Raw genomic sequence first — 23714 nt, forward strand, 5'->3', positions numbered from 1 at the left:
GTTGGATTTCAATTATTATATTTTAACAAAGTTTTTTTTTTAAGTTATTCCTTCATTTCAGAAACTTGTATTTCCCTGTTGTTTCTTCACATCATTTTCCAGTCTTGAATTTACAGATAACTTTATATTAGGAAAAAGAATCAAATGCTCCTCACAATACCGGTTCATCACCCAGAAAATATGGAGAAAATTCCAATTTTAAAAAGCTTTTTAAAGCATACATCAAACAAAAAATGAACTAAAGCGACAATATATCACACACTTTTAAACCACAGAAATAAGAAAATTCATGAGGTAAGCAGACTAATTGTTGAAAACAATTTTAAAGCAGAGTAAGTCATGTCTTTCTCACTGCTTTAGGAAAAAATGCTAAATAATAATATAACCAGAAACTCAGGTTTCCTTTTGGTATTCATCATTTTAAGTGTAAATCATTCATATTTCCATTTATTGCCTGAAATTAGCAAAACACAACTTTTTTCAAATTCTGCATTATTCTGGGAAAACACAGTCCAATATTTATGACCAGAGGTCCTTGGAAAAATGATTGGGCCGAGAAAGAAGCCTAACGTAATTTTAAAAATGACGACATAAACACTGGATTTGGGGATAAACTAAGATTTTTTGGACAGTTAAAAGTATACCAATTTCAAAGCTGGTTTTGCCAACAATACTTATGTAGGCAAACTAGAAATTGCCATCTTCTTTTTTTTTCAGAGGCCTTTTTTTCCTTTGGTTGAAAGAAAAATTACCCTCTGTTAACTCTGAGATCCTTTGGGAAAGAATATCCTAGCCTTTCCTTGAAAGTCTTCCCACCTCTACTGTCAAGCTAAAACAAAGCTTGTTTCTTCCTCCCTACTGGTGAACTCTAATCAGCTTGTATAGGAGGGAAAGAAACAAATACTGTACCTGGACAGTGAAAGGTACATGACTTTACCAGCGAGTGCTTTCTTGAGATAAGATGAAATGGGGAAAGCACTTTCAAATATAACGTATAATGTACAACGGGAAGGCTAAACTAAAGGAAGAGAGGATGGTTTTGTGAGCTTGGTAGGGCTTGCAACAGAAAAGAATACTGGAAAGTTACACATTACTAATCCCTAAAGAGACGTTGATTACACACACACACACACACACACACACACACACACACACACACACACACCGTTACTTAGCACCCAGGAAGATATCTGAACTCCAGCTCTCGTCTTCTTACAGCTGGTTAAGTGTTCCCTCTCCTCACCTCGGTCCGAGCACTAGAAAAAAAAAAGAAAACGAAAAAGAAAAGTTATTTATTCCAGCAATGCAAGGTCTTTGGGCTTCTCATTCAACCTCTCTCTATACTTTGGTCCCCAGGGGAAACTGCAAACCTTTATCTCCTGGTCTTCAGCGGTTCCTATCAGCTCAGTAGGGAAGGGTGGGGGCAAGTGGGAAAATCCTTAAGGAAAACGGAGTCACCCCCGCGTCCAAAAGTATTGGAAGTGCTCGCTCGTATCTGCTTGTGGTCCGTGCTGGTGCTCCGCCACCGCCCCTCAGTGAAGTCCGAGAAGCGGCCAAGTTTAAAGTGAAACGAAGATGGAAGCACTCTCTCTCCCTGTTTCTCAGAGAGTCCCTGAACTTATTTCGCAGCAGGTTCTTGCCCTGGACTTTTCGGAAACCTTTTTTCACTTCAGGGGACAAAAAGCCACAGGGGCAGCGCTGATGGTTTTAGTGGAGAGTCTCCTGGCCTGCAGTGGTGTCGCTGATGTATTTGTCCTTGGTGTCCCTTTGGTTTATTTTTCTGAGGTGTCGGAGGTGTCGCCACGCAGACCCGCTGCTGCGCGAGTTTGCCACCAGCTCTCGAACTCTAAATGTCCGGCGCCACCCGGGCTCCGCGGAACTCGCCCCAGAGCCCCGGACCCGGTGCCGCCAGCGGACCTGGAAGGAGGAGGCGCAGCAGGAACTGCGGCCCCTGAGCCGAGCTCCTTCGGAACAAAGCGTCCGGAAGAGTTGCGCGGATTCCTAAACCCCGGATTGGACTTGGAGCCCGGTGGGCGTAGGAAGAAGAGGAAGGAGGAGACACGAGAGCACTTTCCACCTCAAGCGCCAACACCCCTCGCATCCTCTCTTGAAAGAGGCAGCAGTGTGGGTCCTGCCTACGCGTGGGTGCACGTGTACGCGCTTGGGAGAGCCCGTGGGTGTGTTCGGGTGTGAGCGCGTCTGGGCACCCGCAGGGCAACACTGAAGGCTGGGAGAGCTCTACTGGTAGCCAAATTCGAGAACGCCCTATCCTAGGAGGCCACTAGCACGTGGCTTTGACAAGTAGGCCTGGAAGAGGCCCTCATTAGCCAGCTTCCTTCGGCAACTCCCAACTCTTACATTCTCTTTGGGTTCAGACTGGTTTCGGGGCCAGCAGAGATCCGAGCTGAGAGGGAGTTCCTCGCTGGGGCCGAAGACCAAGTGCTGGTGAACCGGTTAAAGAGAAGTGACAGGATTTCCAGGCTTAGGAGATAGGAATAGCTGATTTCACTCGGGGTTCCCAGGAGAAAGCCTTTTTCCGGGCTGGAGGGAGGGTAGGGTCGAGGAGAGTAATTCTAGGATTTGTGGCGAGAAAAGTCGACCTCCGCCGGCGGGGCACTGTCTTGCTTTCTCCCCATCCCTCTTCTCTTTCCTGCTTCAGACCTGTTCCCTGTCCCAGTAAACTTAGTGGCCTGGTCTGGCTTGTGACGACTATTGGGTTTACTTTCTGCCCTTGACATACTAATATGTGACCAACTGCAGTACTGGTAATGTCTGATGCTCAACTGAGTTAGTTGATTCTCAAATATAATATTCTTTTCAGCTTTTGCGCCCATCGATTAGTAAGTAAACTACCACCTACTACTAAGGGGACGGTGGAAACCAGTCGCAGGCGACTGAGACCCCTAGGTCAGCAGTCCTCCATCTCAGATATTCCTGGCGGGTTATAGCTAATGACTTTTCTCTGTGCCATAAGCAGTCACAGCCTGACCCGGTGATACTCCTTTACCCCGTAACCGTGGGGCAGTGGGCGGTCAGCAAGTACCTCCGTCGCAAGAGACTGGGGACTCCCCTGAAGTTCGCCTTCATGCTCCAGATTTTCTGCTTTCTCCCCTCCCCCTGCCTGCAACGCCCCCGCGCCTCGCCTGCCCCGGGATTTGCCGGCGCCTGGCTGGCCCTTTACTCCAGCCCTGGGTAAATCAGCCCGGAACTCGCCAGGCTCCAAGGCGCGGAGGGAGGCGTGGCGGCCCCGGCGAGGGTCTCGCCTGACTCCCGGAGTCTCGGCGGCGCGGCAGCTCCTGTCACTGCGGCGAGGGTCGGGCTCACGGCCGCGCGCCCCGCCGCCGCCACCGCCTTCATGCTGCAGCGCGGGGCGCAGTTCCTCCCGGCCCGGCGGCTGCAGTCGTCCGAACACGCCGGCTCGGGAAGCCCGGAAGCCGGGCCCGCCCGGGCCACAACCGCAGCGCAGGAGTCGGGCCTCCAGCCTCTCGCCTGAGCCGCGGACTCGCCCGGAAGCCGCGGGCAGCGGGCGGGGCACTGTGCAGTGGCGCGTAGGAAGACTGCCGATGTGTGCAGAGCGGTCCGAACTGAGGACTCTGTGTGCGTGCGCGCGGGGGTGCGTGTGTTTGCGCCTGTTTTTCCTTCTTCCCTCAAGGATGGCAATGGCCTGCAGCTGGCTGCTCCCTTAGGATTCTAGAGTTTGTGGAGCTCTAGGTTGTGAGCACAAACCACCCATATAATCCATTTTGCACGGGCGGTTTATATCAGGAGAAAAAAAGCGCAACTGGACGGGGGTGGGGCAGACCAAGGAAACCTTCTGGAAATACAAACACGCACGCACAACACTCATAAGAGAGAGGAAGAATGAAAGACCTGGGAAGATGTCTGTAACCTTCCTGCTGGCCCTTCCATTTTTCCGGAAAGATTCTGGATCGTTTCTACCTTTTGAAGTCATCTTGGCATCTATTTTTTTGTAAGCTCTCTCCAGCTTAGTAGCGTGCGTGAGGGCGTGTGTGTATGTGTGCGCGCGCTTATCTGATGCATTTGACTGTCTTTTGTACAACTGCCCAGAAGCAAATGTGTTAACTCGGTGGTCCCCCTCGATGCCTGGCTTCTCGCAGAGCGCGGAGGACGCCCAGACCCATTTTCCAGTCTGGATTCGGAAGGGCTGCTCAGCTTTGGACCCTTGTGTGTGGATCGCTTTACCCAGAGGCTTGGAAAGCGCCAGTATTAACCTGCTTCCAGGTACATCACAAGGTCACCAGAGGGTCTTGCAGCCGTCTTGTTTCTGTGCATGTAGACCTTCCTGTCTTGGCCCGAAGGATATTTACGTTTCGGTCGACATAATTTGAAGCCAAAAGTTCAGCCTGTCGAGCTGGTTTCTGCACAATCAAGGTAAAAAGAATTGCCTTTCAAACTGCTTAACAAAATCCCCGACTCTTCGACTCTTCCTTGCTGGTTCCTGGCTCTTGCCTCCCCACCAAAATGTCACCAGCTCTTGAATTACGTGGATTTGGGTTGGAGGAGAACTTGAAGGAAACGTGATAGAACCGCTATGCTAGACCACTCTCTTTGCTGCCCGTGGTCCTGTGGGCATCGAAGCCGATCGTGAGAAGGACCAGTCACCTCCTTGCTTTTCCTTCCCCGTGCTGTACTGTGTGTGTGTGTGTGTGTGTGTGTGTGTGTGCAAGTGTGAATGCGAGTGCGCGCGCGCCTGTCTGCGAGTGTGTGTTTGAGTGTGTTTCTGTGTGTGCGTGCGCGGCCGCCCTACCTCTGCCCGATCCCTGGGTGCAGAAACGCGGGTTTCATGGGGCGATCGCCGCGGATCCCCCGCCCAGCGCGACCTGCGGGCAACGGCGGCAGTGGCAGGAGCCGCCTCTCGGACTCCCTAGGATGCGGGTGCTGAGCTATGGCAAAGGGCAGCGAAGTGACGAGCGAGACCCGCGTACGACTGTGAAAGCCACCTGGAAACACCTTGCCGGGATTGTACCTGCGGGCAGAAAGTCTTCCTACGCCCGTCTTTCCTCTAGAGGCACCAGGTAACAAGCAAACGACTTCCCGCCTCACCCAGTTTCCCTCTGATCTTATTTCTAGTGTCTTATCTGCATTGCAGGCTACTTTACTTATTAATGTTTTGAAAATCATTAAGAAGGGCTGGGTATTCAAGGGCGCTCTGTGATGTAATATAATTTCTAGTAGGTAGAATATAAATCTATACCTGAGTATTTAATCTAGTAGTGAAAGCTAAGAAAATATGGATACACTCCACCCTAAGTGATGTTTTTGGAAGCTAGGCGTGTTGAACCTGTCTGAAGATGCCAGAGATTAAAGTCCCGTGTTTTCTTCAGGCTATGGTTGCCACGGACCATTTGGTATCCAACCCTTCCCAGATTGTGGAGTGTGAGAGGGTGTTTGGTTTCCACCCATCGTTTCAGGCAGGGATCACTTTGACCCTTCTCTTCCTCTGGTGCCAGGTTGTTTTCCTGATTGTCGACGAGCTTGCCAGATCCTTTAGTAGTTGTAAATTATGCATCTGGAGACTTTAATTCGAAATAGAGTTTTCTTGGAACTTGCTTTGAGTGGAAGGGAATTCATTGCCACGGGTGTATGTGTTGAGATACGGTGTTTAACTGCCAGGGTTGCTTTTATGTAGCAAAATAGATCCATATCTAGAGGAGCGCTGCTAAAACCACAACCTCAGTCCCCAGCTGCATTGTTTCGCTTGTGGAGAGGGGCTTGTACGCGCGTGGTTTGTTTTTATTTTGTTCTAGTTTTTTTTTTTTGGTTTGTCTCTGTATAATGTGTATTTTGAAAATTCTTGCCAGTGCCTTGATTTACAAGGAGTAGGGTGGATTTGCGACTGCCTAATTAACATATTGGGTCTGATATGTTAAAAATGGAGATTCCCACAGCCGGCTGAGGCAGAACAAATTTAGTGAACTTCCAAAGCCCCTTACCCTCGCACCTTATTTCTCTCATTTCCTATCCCATCACCTCTGCGTCCCCTACAGAAAATTTCTCTCCCTTCTCGAGGGCATTAGGATTAAGAAAATAAAGCACTTCCAAAGTAGTCTCATCAATGTTTTATTAGACAGTGAAGGCGGTCTGAATAATTCAGCTAGGGAATGCTCGTTTGTCTCCCGCCTTTGGGAGCTGCCTGCTCGCTGCACTCAACCGAGGGTTAGGCTCAGCCGAGCGCACGGTGCCCTGCTCCTGGAAGCAGTGACTGGGACTGCTCCGGGGGTTTCTCTTTGCTGAAGCCGCTTGGAAAGTGGAGGGGCGCTGCCTGCTTTTCCTCCGCCCGCTGCATTTTTAAAATAGATATCCGTATGATGGTATTTGCAGACTACAAGCCGGTCGCTAGCTAGCTGCTGTCGCTGTCCCTGCGCCTTGATGTCCCCGACTACTCTGGAGATTGGGCTCGGCTGCTGCTGCAGCCCTCGCAGGCTGGTGGTGCTACAAGGCCGTGTTTGCAGCGGGCTTGGGGGCTGGGCTCCGCCGCTGCAGCTGCCAGGCCCGCGTTGACACTTTCTTGGGGCCGGGCGGGAGAGCTCAGCAGGCCCCCTGGCAGACAGCGGGCGCATCATGGCAGAGGTGGCTGCCTGGATTTGAGACGGAGGAAGTGGAGAGACACACGTAGGGGGGTGGGGGTGGGCAGTGAGGTCCTGCCCGATTTCCTGCGCCTGCAGCCCCCTCTCCCTTCTTGGTAAATGAATATTCAAGTACATAGAAGGAAAGCTGGCTGGCTGCAAAAATGCCTTGATATTCGGATACTGCATGATTTCTCAGGATTCAAAACCTGAAACGAAGTGTGCTTTTCCTAGGCCTCCATTTGTTCCTCTCTTCTCTCCCCTCTTGCTCTCCTGGATTTAATCAGGTCATTTCTACTCCTGTTTTACCTCCAGTTGAAATACCACTGGAAAGACTGCTACCTACCCGCACCCCAACTCCAATAAACACGAAGGAGTTGAAGGCCACTCTTTAGACAGATTTGCTCTGTAACTTTGAGCTCTAGGGAGAGCCAAGAAAGGATAGGGAGTATAACTCGACTTTAACAGAAAAGCAGGTCCCCCCTCTACTTTCTGAAGACTCAGAAAGAAAAGGGTACTGCCTGCATACATAAAGACTAAAAATAACTGAATTTGGGAGGAATTAGGTGAGGATTTTTCTTTTCTTTCATCTTTTCCTTTTTCTCTTTTAGTGAATTTATTTGTATTTCTCCTATCGCTCAGAAAATCATAGTCAGAAAATTGATTTGTGTATACTAAAAATCTGACAGAGATACCTTTTTGTCCCCCAGATTTCTTCAGAATATTATTACAACAGAAACTATAGCATACTCATAATATTTGTTAGCAAATAAGCCATCCCTGTTCAGAGGGTGCCCAAGAAGGATGGGATACTGGTGGAAAGTATTAGTACTTGGGAAAATTTTGTGTTTTTTCCATGTCCCTCATTTCATTTCACCCTGGCCTTTTCTCATTAAGGATTCAGTCCTTTGCAGGTTAAGTCTTGTCCTTGTGCCCTCATCCTCTGGGAAGGTTGAAACAAATGTATTAACTGGATGTTGAGTGATCAGATGCCTAAACATAGATTGTGGTGTGATTCATGTTTAAAAATGCCATTCACTGGTGCAGACTGGAGGTAGGTGAAATGTCAAAAACAGACAGTCCCCCTAGCATAGAGTTTCATGTGTAGAAGTTCCTTAAAAAATGGAGCTTTCTGCCTCCCTTCTCTTCTCTCTTGTCTGGAGAGAGAGAGAGGTGCAAACCAGTTTGAGGATCTGAGTCCACTGCCCTTGGTCAGCGTTGTACTTAGAGCTGGCTTGACTCACTAATAGGTCAAGACTATCAGGTATTGATAGAAAATTTCCTAGAAAAACCTTCCTTCCTTGTCAGCTCTCTTATGGTCACTAACAAGAGGGGCAGAACAATAGGAAAGCTAGGATACCCATGGAAACAGATGTGAGCATATAGGCAGGCGGAAAGGAGTTGTCATTTAGCTCCTGTCCTCGAGACCATTCCTTTTTGTCATTTTTTCACTTTCTCTTTTCAAGAGGAGAATGACCTTGAGCAACACCAGTCTTCTGTGCTTCGCATACCTCTTTTCCTCCCTCAAACATGTGATGTATATATGAACACACACACATACATACATACACACACACCTGAGTTTTGAAATGAGATTCTTGTGCTTATGTGTTTTGGGAGGGGTTCATCAAATATATCTCTGATTGATACCAGCCAGAGGTGATTTTCTTTCCTTTTCCATAAGAGTATGTAGCAAGAGCTGTGGTCACTTGAGGCAAGATTGCCCCACCCTTATCCCCTCTTCCAGTATTTTTATCTCGTCTGTCATTCAGTGTATTCCTGGTATTAAAGCAGTGTCTGATTATGGCACTGGTGTTTAAATGACCATCATATGTTATAACTGCCTTTTATCTTTTCATGAATGACCATAAGTTCCCTTTTGTGCATTTAAACCAGTGTTCTGTTTCCTCTTGCTTCTTGAAGCACTTTAGACTTCTTAGTTTTGCTGAGTTTTCTAGCTGGTGAAATTAGGATCTTGCTTTCTGCTGATACCATTGCTGTGTTGATATGTGGTTGGGATGAAATGCCTGCAGATTTCTAACAGTGTTCCTGCCTCTACATAAAACTACTACATCATAGTTCTATATCATAACTTAGTTATGATATATCTATATCATAACTATATCTATATCTATATATCTATATCTATATATAGAGATATATCTATATCTATATCATAACATAGTTCTATATCATATCCAGTTATTTTAAGGAAAATTTACTATAAATAAGATTGCTAAGTATTTTTGCCAATTTTAAGGTTGGAAGAAGAAAGCTACTTGAAAGTTTCTGATGGCTTAACTGGCTAATCTACTGACTCATTCCAGTGAATTTTATTTTCTGTTTACTCAGAAATGTAATATACTGGCATTACTTTCAGAGTTTTGTGTATAGTATAAATGGTTCTGAGTTTTATGTTTCATTGAAGAGTAAAGATATAAATTCAGGCCTTTTAATAGATGTGTTTGTGACCCTGTAGGATACATGACTAACTGGTAATTTTGCTAAATCATTCCACTGACACACATGTGCATAGCTCTGCCTTGTTCAATAAACCTTGAGAGTGAGACTACTTATTATATTTCTACAGCCCACATTTTTATTCCTGTGGCATCCTTCAATCATTGAGGACTATTTAAAATCTAAGGCGGTATAATTTGTCCATTACATGGTGTGTTCATGGTGAAATTAAGAAGTATTATGTTTATAAGTATTGAAGCTATTCTGGTTAGAGGTGTACCATTTTTATTATGCTCTGTCAACATAAATTATATGTTATTATGAAACAAGAGCTAGAAAAAATAAAGAATTTAATTCAGATATAGTGCTGTTTTTTAAGCTTTTTCATCTTAGTGTTCTGATAGATTCTATTCTGACAGAATGCTTTTTACTGATCTATGACATAATTTAATACTAATTATGAAGATGGTTAACAAGTGATAGAAAATTACAAAGGAATTACATGGTTATATAAATGCTCTGTCACTTTACTGATAACAAGTAAGTCACATGAAAAGGGTTTTTTATTTAAACTACAAACTACATCCGTAAGGTTTCTCGGAAATTGGCTTTGATAGCCTATGTTTATTAAGTTACAAACTTGGTCACATTGGGAGGAAAATGCCAATTGACCAATTTAAGTGCTCTTAGAAAATATATCTTTTAATAAAATCTAATTGTAAACCTCATGCTTTTCTTCTTTTCTTTGTAGGAGCATATATGTAATTTATTGCTTTTTAAAAAGCTTCCAATGAAATATTTTGAAATCAGTGTTATTATAATCCTTATGAAGAACAATTAAGAATTACCACTGAATGTTGAATCTATTTTAGATTTTGTAACAAAAAAAAACTCTCCAGAAAAGTAACAAGATACAGGAATAAAGTTGTAGGATCCTTTCACCAGCTCTGAGAGTGTTTCTGAATTCTTAGAAAAAGAACAAAAGAAAATGCCAATTAGTTCAATAGATACTTAATTAGAACTAGTACACTTAATCAAGAGTTAGAAGCCAAAACAGTACTGTTTACATCACTGTATTTTCACTTTGCCCTTTGTAGCTCTTTTAAGGAGTTGCTAAAGAGACCTAAAGGACCAGATTCTGTCACCCATGTTGACTTCTCATGTCCTGTCTTGAAGTAATCATGAATCTTAGTGGTATCACTTCCAAAGTTATGTTTGCATTAAAGTGATTTACTAGTGGAAACATATCAACTCTGTAACCATGAAAACTAACTTTCTTGTACCTTCTTTGGAAGTAAAGGCTGTGGTATTTTCTCAATAATTAGCTCTTTTTGTTATTTTTTCCCATGGTGTAAAAGTTAGGTTACCAAGTGATTTATGTGCACTTGTCTTATTAGTGCTAAAGCATTTGTATAGCAGCGTTAAAATGCATATACTTTATAGGGAAACATTGAACACTGAATTGAGTACTCAGGACATATGCTTTATTCTACATGGATAGAGTTATCATTATATCACTAATAATCACTAATATATCACTAGTATTCACATATATTTTAATTTGAAATGCCTCACTTAACAGAAATATGCCTACCTTTAAATTGAAAATTGGGGGTTATTTATAGTAATTGTGTAGGACATTCGCCTTGTATTGACTCTTCAAATGTCAGGCACTTTGTCAACATGTAACTAGACATTGGATGCTGACCTCAAGAAACTTATTTTCTTAGTAACATGAAAGATATAAACAAGTGTATAGCTTGAAAATAACTGATATTTAAAAATTCTATTTTGATATTTTATGCTTTGTAGTAGGGAAGACAGAGGAAATCAGGAAATCGTAACTGTGTTTTGTGGACAATGGTATTGCACAGTGGTTAGAAGCATGAACTTTGGGATTTCATATACCTGTGTCTCAGACCGGTATAACCTTGAGCGAGTCTTATAACCTGTCTGAGTCTTAGTGTCCTCACTTCTAAATGAAGCTAATAATAAAAGACACTTAGCTGTAGTCATCATCATCTTCACCATCATCATTATCATCTCATCATTAGCTATCATGAGGGTAAAGGAGAAAACTAAAAGAAGTGGTAATTGAATGACTTCAAAGCCTATTCTTGGGGCCATAGATGCTCAGGATTCCAGGGAATGCTAAAGGTCATCCAAACCAGGGGTCGTGCAGTCCAGTGTGCTCAGAGATCAAGCAGAAGATGTAAAGCAGGAAATCTGGCTGGCTTTAAGAAATTGTAGGCTCTAGGATCTCTGTTATACTGGAGAGTGCCTGACTTACCCAAGACATTCAAATTTAAATTCATTTTAACCCCTGATGAGTTTGGCATTATGAAACTTCTGAGTTATTCTGACATCCATTCAATCTTAAATTTTTTGGAAAGCATTCCTGCCATGTGGTCATCTTGACTCAGCTTGGATACCTTCAGTGATTCCAAAAATTACTCCATATAAAGTAGATTATTCCAATTTGTATAGTCTTATCATAAAATTCCTTTTTGGGATTGAGCCCAAAATCTGGTATCCTGTGGCTTCTGATTAATTTTAATATGGGAGGAGAGACACACAATAAGTCTAATTCCCAGTAACAGTACCTCAAATATTTAAACTCAGTTACTCAAGATCCCTAACCGACAATTGCTCTGCTTATGATTAAACATAACTTGACCTAAACAGGTTTGGGACAGTTTTCTATGTGTCATGATTTCAAGCCTTTTACCTTTTACACTCAGTAAATTTTAGCTATCATAAATCTTCATCATTACCCTCTTTGAGATAGGCTCCAATCTGTTTTCTTGCTTCTTACTGAATTACGTTACCAGCACCAAAAAGCCCTGTGGGTCTACCTAGCGTAGAGTTGAGCCGGGCCATTGTTTCCTTACTCTTGACACTGGAGAAAGCCAGGTACATGCAGTAATCCTCCATCTAGCACTCCTGTCAGATATTACTGTTTGATCAATGACGTCTTCCCTTTTGAGCCTGGACAAGTCTTGAACATGTATCTCTAAGATGCTACGACTTGTCAATTCAAGTTTTTGTCACAAGATTTAAAGTATTTGCCATTCTGAGTCTAGGCACTAGTAAAGATGCCTGAGACCACACTTTCAACATTCACATCACATGATTTGCTCCTAGTGCTCAAATTAATTAAATCTTCTCCACTAAATATTGAGACAAGTAACATAAATTTCAGTGTTGGTGTTCATAATATATACGAGAAACAATGGAATGGAGTAAGACAAGGTGGATTTTCACCTCGCACTAACTTTATGGGTTGGCTCTCTGATTTAGACAAGAATGATTCAAGGCCCATTCTTTGATCCATTTACCAAATATTTCTTCATTATTTAATTCATGCTTTGATACTCTGCTAGCCATTTCTCCTTTGAGACACAAAAGCCCAAATGGCATAGATACCACTCTGGGAAGCTGAAATCTTGAGTGAGGAACACATATTCTTTTAGTGAGGTAGCCCTAGGCCCGAGTCAGTCTTGATGGTATTCCCATATCTCTGCCTCTTAACTTACCCTTAAACCTAGATGATGTTGATTTCTAGTATATTTACTAACTTAATTTGTGTTACCTCCTCCATTATTGAATAAAGTCCATGTTTAGGCTCCTAGTAGTTTCCCCAGCCTTCATATGAGGTCACCTCCTAATTTCCAACAAAGGGAAAATTATTTGAATACAAAAGGAAATAGTCAAACTCCCTTTATCTGGTATCCTTGTAGAATGAGTCTTCTCCTTCTTGACCATTCTCCATGGTCTTGAATGTTATTCTTTTGAGGCATCATATTTAGAAATGCTTTTTTTAGATGTTTACTTTTAATGGAAATGCTGATAGTTATTAAAATTAACACACTAATTCTGAATATAGTTAACCTTTTCTTAATGACTTCATGTCTTCATTGTATATGTTGGTGATTGCAGAAAGCCCTTGGGGACCAGCCCATGACATGTTTAAGGCAGCTTATACTGATATTAAATTTTCCCCAACTTCTTTTCCTTCCCTTTATCTTCTGTGTATGATTAAAAACATTTTTTTCTTTGTTCTCATATAGCTAACATTTTTTTTCAGTGGGTCTGTTTTCCTTTTTAACGGACTGATTGGAAATTTATTGACAGAGTGGTAAGATTATTAGCTGTTTTTGTAAAATAGAGCCTGAGGATAACTAAAATTCTAAGATCCTCTCTATTGAGGAAAGCACATGAGTTTTCCTCCATGTACTATGTGGAAAGCACTGAAAGATGCTAATGTCTCCATGTACTATGTGGAAAGCACTGAAAGATGCTAATGTATCTTGCATAATATATGATTAGATGACGATGATGATGGTGAACAGGATCATCATCGTCATCATCACTTTCTGAGAATGTCCTTTGCGTACACTGTTGGTTTTTACTTTCTTCTAATCCATGAAATAACCTTCAGCTTAGGCATGATTGTATACATTTATAGAGGAGCAAGTTTGAGGCTGAGGACAGTTTCCTTGTCCGTGATTATATGACTAACAGACAATAGGGCTAGAATTGAAATACAAATATTTCTGATTCTAAAGAAGATGCTATATTAGCTATATGTAGATTTCCCTTTTCTCCTATCTCTTAAAGCTGTTTTTTGTTTATTATTATATAAATGTGTTTTTAACCTCTTTCAAGGATGCTGGCTATCTTCTGAATATGCATCTTATTCTCAATTTCTTTTCCCTTTATTGTACTCTATGAATTGCCATGTTTCATATCTGGAGGTTTTTGAAAGACTTTATGGTTATCCATTAGGGGATTCTCTAGCTGTTTGCATTGAGAAGGGAATGTTTGGTCCTGAGTCTGGAATATAAGTATATAATAATAATAATTATTATTATTTTTTGCTAAACAAGACTGTGTGATTTTGGGTGATTTACTCAATTCCCAATTCCCATCTGCAAAAGGGACTTGCAAGCCATTATAAACTGGCTTGTACATCTAGGTAATTAATAAATAATTGTTCCCTTTAGTGCTTTTCCTAGTATAGAAGAATCAGAAAATTCTGTGAAATGTTAGGACTGGATGGAACTTGGAGATCACTCTGTTTATCATTAAAACTTTTGCATGTGTCTAATTGTGCTCTACATTCCACTTGCCTCTGTGTGCAGGCTGCTGTTGCAATACTTAATGAGTGCTTCAGGCTTTAGCCCCAGATACCTCCTCCCTTTGGGACGGGGTCAGAAAAAAGTCAAATAACAAATTCATTTCTTCACCTTGTATCCAAATTTCTGTGCATTATTTCAATGACAGAGGGGCCTGACAGCCAAAATCTGATACTTAATTCTTGGTGTATCTGTTGGCAGAATGGACCATTTCTAGAGAAAGCCCTGTGGTCTGTTCCCATCTGCGATTTACGTTCTTACCTCCCTTGATGAATTCAGAATAACCACAAATCCATTGCAGGTCTTCCGATTGAGAGTAGATGTCTGTTTACCTTCCCCTTGAATCTGGATTGGCCTTGCAACTTGCTATGAACAATAGCTGTGGCAGAAGTAATATGGTGTAACTTCCAAGCCAAATCCTCTAGAGACCATGTATCCTTCACTCTTAACCTCCTGGAGAAATGTTAACATCATGCGAAGAAGCCTTGGAACCCCTGCTGTAGGTAAATAGCCCAAGTGATCTCTAGCACCAATGGCAAGACATACTAATGAGGCCATCTTACACCATCCAGATACAATTAAGCTTCCAAGTAATTATAGTAACATCATGAGTGATCACAGGTGAGAGCAGCAGAAGAACCTGCTCCAGTTGATGGTTGGAAAAGATAACTGAGACAACTACCACCCGCCTCCCACCTGCCTGCCTTGGGTGATGGGACATAGCCAGCCACCAAGCCTATTTTGGAAAACAACCCTGCCTCCTTTTTTTTTTTTTTATTCTTTCAACAAATATTTGTTAAATATCTACTATATTCAGGCATGCTGCCTCTCCCTCTCTGGATTCATGGAATTTTTTTTTTTTACCCATTCTTTTTTTTTTTTTTTTTTGCGGTACGCGGGCCTCTCACTGTTGTGGCCTCTTCCGTTGCGGAGCACAGGCTCCGGATGCGCAGGCTAAGCGGCCATGGCTCACGGGCCCAGCCGCTCCGCGGCATGTGGGATCCTCCCAGACCGGGGCACGAACCCATGTCCTCTGCATCGGCAGGTGGACTCTCAACCACTGCGCCACCAGGGAAGCCCTGGATTCATGGATTTTTGAAGAAAAGTATATTTTTTTCTTAAGCCGTTGGAAGTATTGGCTGATTCCTCAAATGCCTCAAGTTTCATCAGATTGATTTTTCCTAAGATGGATGAATGTATGTGAGAATTAATTTTGATTTGCCTGTTTTCTATTATAGCCACTTATCACCTGCCTTAGAGAAGCTTCCATGAAAAGGTTGTCCTCTTATGCTAGGGATCATGCTAGTCACCTAAAGCACGAGGGAGAATTTGTCTTTGTTTCTTCAAGTTACCTTTGGGCTTGGTTTGGTTCAGAGTGACATTTTGTTATTTCTCCAAGATTTCATTTTACCTTCTAATTATGTTTTAGTAATTCATATTTACTATTCATTTCTTCTGTAAGTTAAATCTAGATTGCACAATTACTTTATTCTGGATCTTCATATACACCTCATTTTATTTAATAATGTTCTCATTTATGTATCAAATTACTCTACAGAAATTTGATATACTGTTATAGATATAATAAGGTGCAGAGTATAGGCCATGGGGCAGTGCAATTATAATGGTTTTATAGCTTTCTGATTACTATTTATTTGCAAAAAAGACATAATTACAAAAAAAATAAAGTCAAATTCAATGTTTTTACTTTTGGTAAAAGAGATACATTTGTTGGGGGGGGTGCATGAGAATGCGTATCACATTCACCTCAGTATTTTCTACAAAGATGTTTTGTTATGGATTTGAAAGTCTCCCTGGAATGTGTGGAATATGAAATATTTTATTTACATTTTCTTTCTCCTGTGAGAGAAAGAAAATTTTTTATTTTCTTTCTCTCACAGGAGAAAATATTTTATTTACATTTTTTTTCTTACTGTGATTTTAAAGTTTAATATAAGATAGGTAATATATGTTGCGCTAATCATTTGAAATTTCTGCTTGTGAATTCTAAAATAACCAAGTACCTATTCTATTTGCTACTTGTTGCAATATACATTAAAGTTGAATTTTTTAGCATGGTAGTATCAATTTCCTCATCTGTAAATGGGGCGAATGTTGACCTCCCACGGCCTACTGTGAGGAATAATGCATTCCCAGCACTTCACACATTAACTGAAATGATGGAATGCTCAAACAGCACTAGCAAAATATATATCCTTGTATTTTATATATCAGAGTGTAATATTTGGTTTGAGTAGATTGTCAGCTTGCAAACATCTTTCTACTTTACTTTGTTGAGGTCCCAAATTGAAGGAATCTTCTAAGATAATATCAGGCAATACTTTGCTTCCCATTTGAATGCAGAAGTTTTTTTAAAAAAATATTAACAAAAAAGCAAACTTTCATATAGATCTAGAATAAGTATTGTTAAACTAGCTGGAATAATATTTTAAGAGAAACATCTCAAATAATGTATGGCTTTTAGAACATGATTAGGAAAACTGAAGATAATTAATTTACCACTTATCTAATAGGCACAACCAATGCAAGTTGTTTAGAGTTTTAAAATTATACAATTTGGGGGAGCTTGTGAAGAGAAAAATATATAAAATTACAAACCCAAAAGTTAGATAAAGTATCTTGTAAGAGGCCTGTGTGTGTAACACTGGCTTTGTGGCCTATCTGCTTTTCTTATTAGGGACATGTTCAATGAATTCAGGAGAAAATTAGTAACTTTCTTTTTATTTTCCTGATTAGGAAACTTGATTTTGTGGTTGTTTAGACTAATTTGTACTGAGAAATTTTTAAACTCATGGTAGCCTCTTTAATAGTTCTAGTACTTCTTCAAATATATTTTTATTAATTGAAAATTGAAATATTTATCTAAGTAGCCATATGACTATATGACTGTAGCACTTCTTGTTTTATTGGGATCAAAATAAATGGAGAAATCCATATGTGTAATTGGTGACCAAATTTTTCCAGTGATGTTGGAGAAATAGTTTATTCAATTTGAGGTGATGTCTATAGCATTACAATTGATAACATGGAAAAATAATTATCTCTAAAGTATATTCAAAAAAGAAGCAGATTCCAGGCAATATTTGAGGAAAATAGAGAATTTCAGTGAAATCATGCTTGGTACAAAATGTGCACTCAGGAGGTGTTGTTTGAAAATTGATATGTACATTAATTAATAAATATTTGTTTTGGAATGTGGCTCTATAGCACAAAAATCTATTTTTCTAAAATAATGGGAAGAAATTAGTTTCATTTTTATAGTCATTTCCTGTAAATTGTTATTTACACTTTAATGTTATGAAAAAGAAAAAAAATCACTATTTTTGAAATATTAAAAAAAGCAGCCCTTGAAAAAAAATGTAATGTCATTCTGAAGATTTTCCCTATCTTGTCTGTTCACATATTCCCTCTACAAAATACAGTCTATACAGGGAATGAGAAGTATCAACTCTTTCAAACTGATTCAAAGCACATAGTACAAAATTTTCCTTGATGGGGTAATAAGTTTTGTGGGAATCTGTGCTTCTTGGATGGAGAGAGAGTCCATGTGAGCTGTGTGTAAATGGAGTTAGTACTCATTCTTGCTGAATTGGTACTGTCAGTAACAATTTGAAGACATGATTTGCCACTGTAAGTTGAAATCATGTGTTGATTATATAGCAATCCAAGGAGGAGAGACCTGCAGGTGAAAGAGTGAGACAGAGTGATAGGAGGATCCAAAGCTTGTTAGAGTTCAGGCTGTTTCATCAGCATTCTTCAGCATAAGATTTTTGGTTTCAGCACCTTAAGTTAAGGCTGGAAAACAGGGTTGTGTCACTTGGGACTCATTTAGCTGCAAGTGGAAAACCCAACCCACACTGGCTCAAGCATCTAAGGAATTTCTTGTTTCATACAACCAATAGCCTTAAGCAGGGTTATCTTCAGGTATAGCTTGATTCAGGATTAAAATAGCTGAAAAACGTGGATCCCACTTTCAGCTCTATTTTCTCTCTATTAATTCCCTTCTCAGATTTGGAAGGGTGGATTACCTTAGCTTCATATCATCACACTATGAAGTGGAAGTTCAAAGGTAGAAGGAGCAGGACAAGAAAGAGGGAGGGAAGTCAGGGTTAGATAAGGGAGAAGAGCAAGGAGAAAGGGTGGGAAGGAGGAAGGAAGAGGCATTGCTTCCTGACAATCTGAATAAGGTCCTTTAACTGGTTGTTTTCAACCCTGGTTGTTTGACTTGCATCCTGTTAACATCTCTGAACTTGGAACTTGGTTAGAAGGAGTCAGATCACTGCTTGTTTCATTTACTTCTTCCTTCCTCCTATATTCTCTTCCTTCTTCCATGCTTCCCTCCTTTCCTTTCTTTCAGAATTATTTTCCATGGAAAGCCCCTCTCCTGTCCTCCATGTGAAATTCAAAAGCCCATACAGCTTTAGAGAAATTTTAATATTTGGCTTTGATAATCAGTGTTTCATGCTATAGGGGAAGAAATAGTTTTTCCTCTGGTCTTCTAAGTTCGTGGCTGAGACCGCCCTGTAATAAATAAAAAGATTAACAGGATAAAAACAAACAGAAATTTAATAACATGTATACGTCCTATATACATGGACAATACCCAGGAAAAATGAGTAACTCCCCTAAATGGCCCAAGCCGTCACCTCAAAGACCATCTTTAGCTAAAGACAAAAGATTTTGGAGGGAGGGAGGCCAGTTATGGGAGATTATCAGGCAAAGCACAGTAAACAAGGATATGGTTGTTATGCAGTTCTAAGTTGGCACCTTCTCCATTGATAAATTTTTAGCGATTTAGTCACCCTCCTCTTCCTTCCTGGTACAGAGAGGGAGACACTCTTACAGGTGGATATTTTCTTCCCAAATGTAAAATGTCTCTTACTAAAGGGTAACTTCTAGGTATTCAGAGCTTTTCCTATGTCTGCCGTTTCTTAAAATAATAAACCAAGAATAAACTTTTATGCCAAAGAGGCATATTTTGGGGTGGCATATTCTGCTCCCCTTCACTGCTTTAAGATTTCTTAGCAAGTTTTGTTATTTTGGGGGAATTTAAAGTTGTAGAGCCACAGACTTACTGTAAAAATCTTTGAAATGAGTGGGTCTAATAGAATTTACCTACAAAGAAAATTGCATCTGTATCATTGAGAGGTTAAATAACACATTATTTGAATAAGACAAGCTTCATCTTACTATAATAGAACAGTAAGTGACTATTTGAGTATACACTCACACACACGTATCCACATAAGCTTATTTATTTTTATCAAATTCTAAATCTTCATTAATAAGCATGCTGTATATTGTACTATTTGTAATTATTGCACTTTAAAGAAGATTGTAAATAATTTCTAAGCTAAATCGTTTTGGAAAAATAATAGTTTATTCAATTTTGAAATAAAGTTTAGTAAAATTATAAAAGAGAAAATGATAATGAATGAATTTAAATATAATTAAAATAAAGTCTCAGGTAGCTTCTTTTTCTCTTTGTAAAACAGCTATTGTACAGATGCTGAATAATTGTTGAAGCTTTTGCATTCGTTTTCATAATCTGTCTTTCAACCTTCTGAAGGGTAGTATTCTTCATTATGATTTAACCATTTTTTGAAGCCATACTCTCTTCTTGATAGTACTGTCTCTCCCACTTCCTTTTTAACTCTCTACTATAATTTAATTTTAAGGTTATAGGTGATAATAATGAACTGTTGTAACTGGGATAGACCATCATTTTGTATTGACTTTCCAGTGTGATTTCAGTTGAAGGAAGCAAGTAATAAAGCCCTGGCATGGGGTGACCTGGGTCAGTTAGAGAGCTTTTGCTTTAGCATCAGAGCAGCTCAGCTGTTAAAGTTCAGCCTCCCCGCCACCCCAAAGGCTCATCACAATTCCCACAGGACCATTCATTAAATGAAACTTCCATTTGAGGAATAAAACAGACAAAAATAATGCCGGTGGGATTTTGAAAAATTTCTGTGTGTTTGAGTTCCTATTAAATGGCACATCGGAAAAGTAATCAAACACACTTGTGTTTTGTAGGGAGCACAAAACGTAAGAGAGTTACTGTTGTATGCACCCTCTATTAAGTGGTTTTAATAATCAGTTTTCAGTGTCTTTGTTATAAAACCCATGAAGAAATTTAAAAAAATGTAGCCCTGACTGTTTAGCCTGAATTGATAACTATAGGCAATCTCTACCCATATTTCTATTATATTTTAATTGCACTCGGCAGGCTCCTTAAGGTATCATCCATTCTTTAAAATTTGGATAGTTACCTTCATTTTAGCTTACTTCAACATAGTGGTGATGGAATCATTCCTTTCACAGTCAACTTTTGGTCAGAATACTCTAAAATTAATTATAGTGAAATGGTAATTCTGCATTCTTCATTAGAAGGAAGCTGGTGGCAACCTCTGAAGAAAATGCAGTGTGGTTAGCCAATGTTCCTGTTTCTTCTAGTGTAATGTAACTAGTTTAATCAATTACATATGCAACAATAAGTTCCTGAATTACCAAGAAGGAAATGTTTCCTGGCAACTATATATAAGGCATTTTGATGTCAAATACTTCGAGCTTCAGCTATCCAGAGTTTGAAGTAACTTCTGTCCCTTACTTCACGATGGGTAGCACATAATCCATATATTTTACTACCTACGCATACTTTAGAATATTTAGTCTTTTAAGTATAGTCCAAGACATTGCACTTTAATCAATGTGGATTGAAATTTGAATGACTGGTTAGGTTTCCTGCAATTAGTCTTTTTTTGTGGAAGTATCATTGCTATTATTTAATTAAAAATGACAATAGATTGTTCATAATAGTGAACAAGGAGGATATACTGTAATGTAACATCATATCATTTGCAGTCTCTTCAGATGATTCTACAGAGGGGAAAAACATTGAGCTGGAAGGTTATCAGCAAAAATAGAATATAGCAAGAGAGTTAAAAATAGTACTGTCTTCCCTGTCTTTTTCAATCCAAGTAGAGCACTCATTGTATGATACTGCACCAAATCTGCAAAGTGCTTTAAAGAGTCACTTTTAATTGAGGTAACCCTGAGCTTTTTGAAGTGTAACCAGTGACAGACTAAAAGGGACATTTTGATTAAGCAGTGGTTAAATTATGAAATACTGTTACTCTACATCACTGCTGGAAACCTTAATTGGTGTGAGGAGTCTAATGAAAGGAACAAGTACAACAACAAAGCAGAAACAAATAAATAAATGAATCATAGTACCTTTTTATATCAGTTCTCTCACAGTTCACACACAGAAAAAAAAAGACTTGTAGTTTTTTCATTCCATTTTTTTTTGTTCTTTTGTTTGAATCAATAAAGAATGCCCCTACTGATTTTTTTCCCCCTTTTCTTTGTCTTAGTTCTTTAAAAATTGACTAATTGGGCTTCCCTGGTGGCGCAGTGGTTGAGAGTCTGCCTGCCAATGCAGGGGACACGGGTTCGTGCCCCGGTCCAGGAAGATCCCACATGCCTCGGAGCAGCTGGGCCCGTGAGCCATGGCCGCTGAGCCTACGCGTCCGGAGCCTGTTCTCCGCAACGGGAGAGGCCACAACAGTGAGAGGCCCACATACCGCAAAAAAAAAAAAAAAAAAAAAAAAATTGACTAATTGCAGATAAAAATCTTAATTACAGGTTAATCAGTTGCCAGTTTAATTGTTAATGAATCAACTCTAAGGATTTATTTCTTGCTAGCATTTTCACTCATATTTTTCTGAGATACAAATTGCTTTATAATCTTCATCATGATTAAGTGATGGATATTTAGAGATGCATTAATGAACCAGAGAGAATAGTACAGACTGCTTTTTGCTATAGAGTACTCTGTAGTGTACTCCCACATTGTTAAATGTTAAACAGGATCAAGGTATGGCCTTGATATTTGTCTCATAGATATAGTTATACAAGAAATATATAAGAAAGTTAATTGCAATATGAATTATAATAGCAAAAATATATTTTAGAAAATACTATGTAACCTAAGTATTTATCAATAGTAAGCAGGTTTCTTGACAGAATATTTGCTGCTCTTTAAATAAATGAAATAGATCTATATATGTTGATAAACAAAGCTGTCCAAAATATATGGCTACGTAAGAGTGGAAGTTATGGTGACTATAATGTTACCCTCTTTGTACGTATGTAAAAATAGACATATGCAGATGTATATATGTAAAATATGCATACATATATGCAGATGTATATATGTTTAAAATGTACAAACACATATGTAGATGTATATGTGTAGGTATCTAAAATATACATTCACATGTGCAGATACACATAAATGCATATTTATGAATTAACATTCTTGGAATGATACATATACACAAAAAGTAGGTGGTGGTTCCCCCTGGGTGATTTTCAATATTATCCTTTTATGGTGTTTGAAACTTTTTATCACATACACTTAATGATTTATAATAATTACAAGCTTAAATATAAAGTTTTAATAGCCATTACTATTACAGATCAAATAAAATTAAAAATGAATATTTATAAATGATGAAATGCCACTATATGCTAAACTTATACTATTGAATGTTTATATGTCAAAACATCAATGATATTACAAATTTATTTTCTATTAATGAATTTCAGAAATTTAGCAACCCAGCTTATCTAGAATGTTGATTACACTGTGTAAAACAAACTCAATGTATGGTTCTTAGTGGGAATCTCACTAACAGTATGAAATGCCAAAAGCATTCAGTTGCTTCAGTGTTTCAGCTCTGCCTTATATTATTACAGTTTTGGGAAGAAAGTATCTATAAAACCTAGGCATTTAATTTAACCTAAAATAGTAGGAAACTTTGACTTCCACCCTAAAGGAATTTCAATCTGGGCTCTATTTAAGTCTATAGCTTCATGTTCCTGGAGATAGAAATTTTGAGTGTTTGGTGCTTGTTTGCATCAGACTCCAGTGCAGTGTTTGTCACGTAGATGAATGATTGCATCATTAAATTAAAAAAAAATTTTTTTTCTATAATCTTAATGTAGTTTGAAAATAAACTGTTTTCTAATTTACTCCAATTTATTTATTTTTTAATTTCAGTATCATTTATAATATCAGTGATTCAGTTATATATATTCTTTATAAATAAAAAATATATATTTTTTGCGGTATATATATTTTTTTCTGATTATTTTCCATTACAGGTTATTATAAAATATTGAGTATAGCTCCCTGTGCTATGCAGTAGGTCCTTGTTGGTTATCTATTTATACGTAGTAGTGTGTATATGTTAATCCTGTCCTCCTAATTTATCTCTCCCCGCCTTCCCCTTTGCTAACCATAAGTTTGTTTTCTATGTCTGTGGGTCTATTTCTGTTTTGTAAATAAGTTCATTTGTATCATTTTCCTCTAGATTCCACATAAGTGATACCATATGATATTTATCTTTCTCTGTCTGGCTTACTTCATTTAGTATAATAATCTCTAGGTCCATCCATGTTGCAACCAATGGCATTATTTCATTCTTTTTTATGGCTGAGTAAT

The 23714-nt window shown here is 39.4% G+C and overlaps 1 protein-coding gene across 5 annotated transcripts in view; it reads left to right on the forward strand.

Moving 5' to 3' along the window:
* The first annotated feature begins 3322 nt into the window (after positions 1 to 3322).
* Positions 3323 to 23714, forward strand: part of LRFN5 (leucine rich repeat and fibronectin type III domain containing 5) — a 265485-nt gene continuing 245093 nt past the window's right edge. For 4 of the 5 annotated variants that reach the window (XM_032623256.1, XM_032623258.1, XM_032623257.1 and 1 more), the window contains exon 1: positions 3323 to 5036. The gene's annotated coding sequence lies outside the window, so the exon portion shown is untranslated. The remainder of the gene's footprint in view (positions 5037 to 23714) is intronic. The other variant, XM_032623260.1, reaches the window with a different exon arrangement.

The sequence above is a fragment of the Phocoena sinus genome, chromosome 2 (genome assembly GCF_008692025.1).
Source record: "Phocoena sinus isolate mPhoSin1 chromosome 2, mPhoSin1.pri, whole genome shotgun sequence".
Classification (NCBI taxonomy): domain Eukaryota; kingdom Metazoa; phylum Chordata; class Mammalia; order Artiodactyla; family Phocoenidae; genus Phocoena; species Phocoena sinus.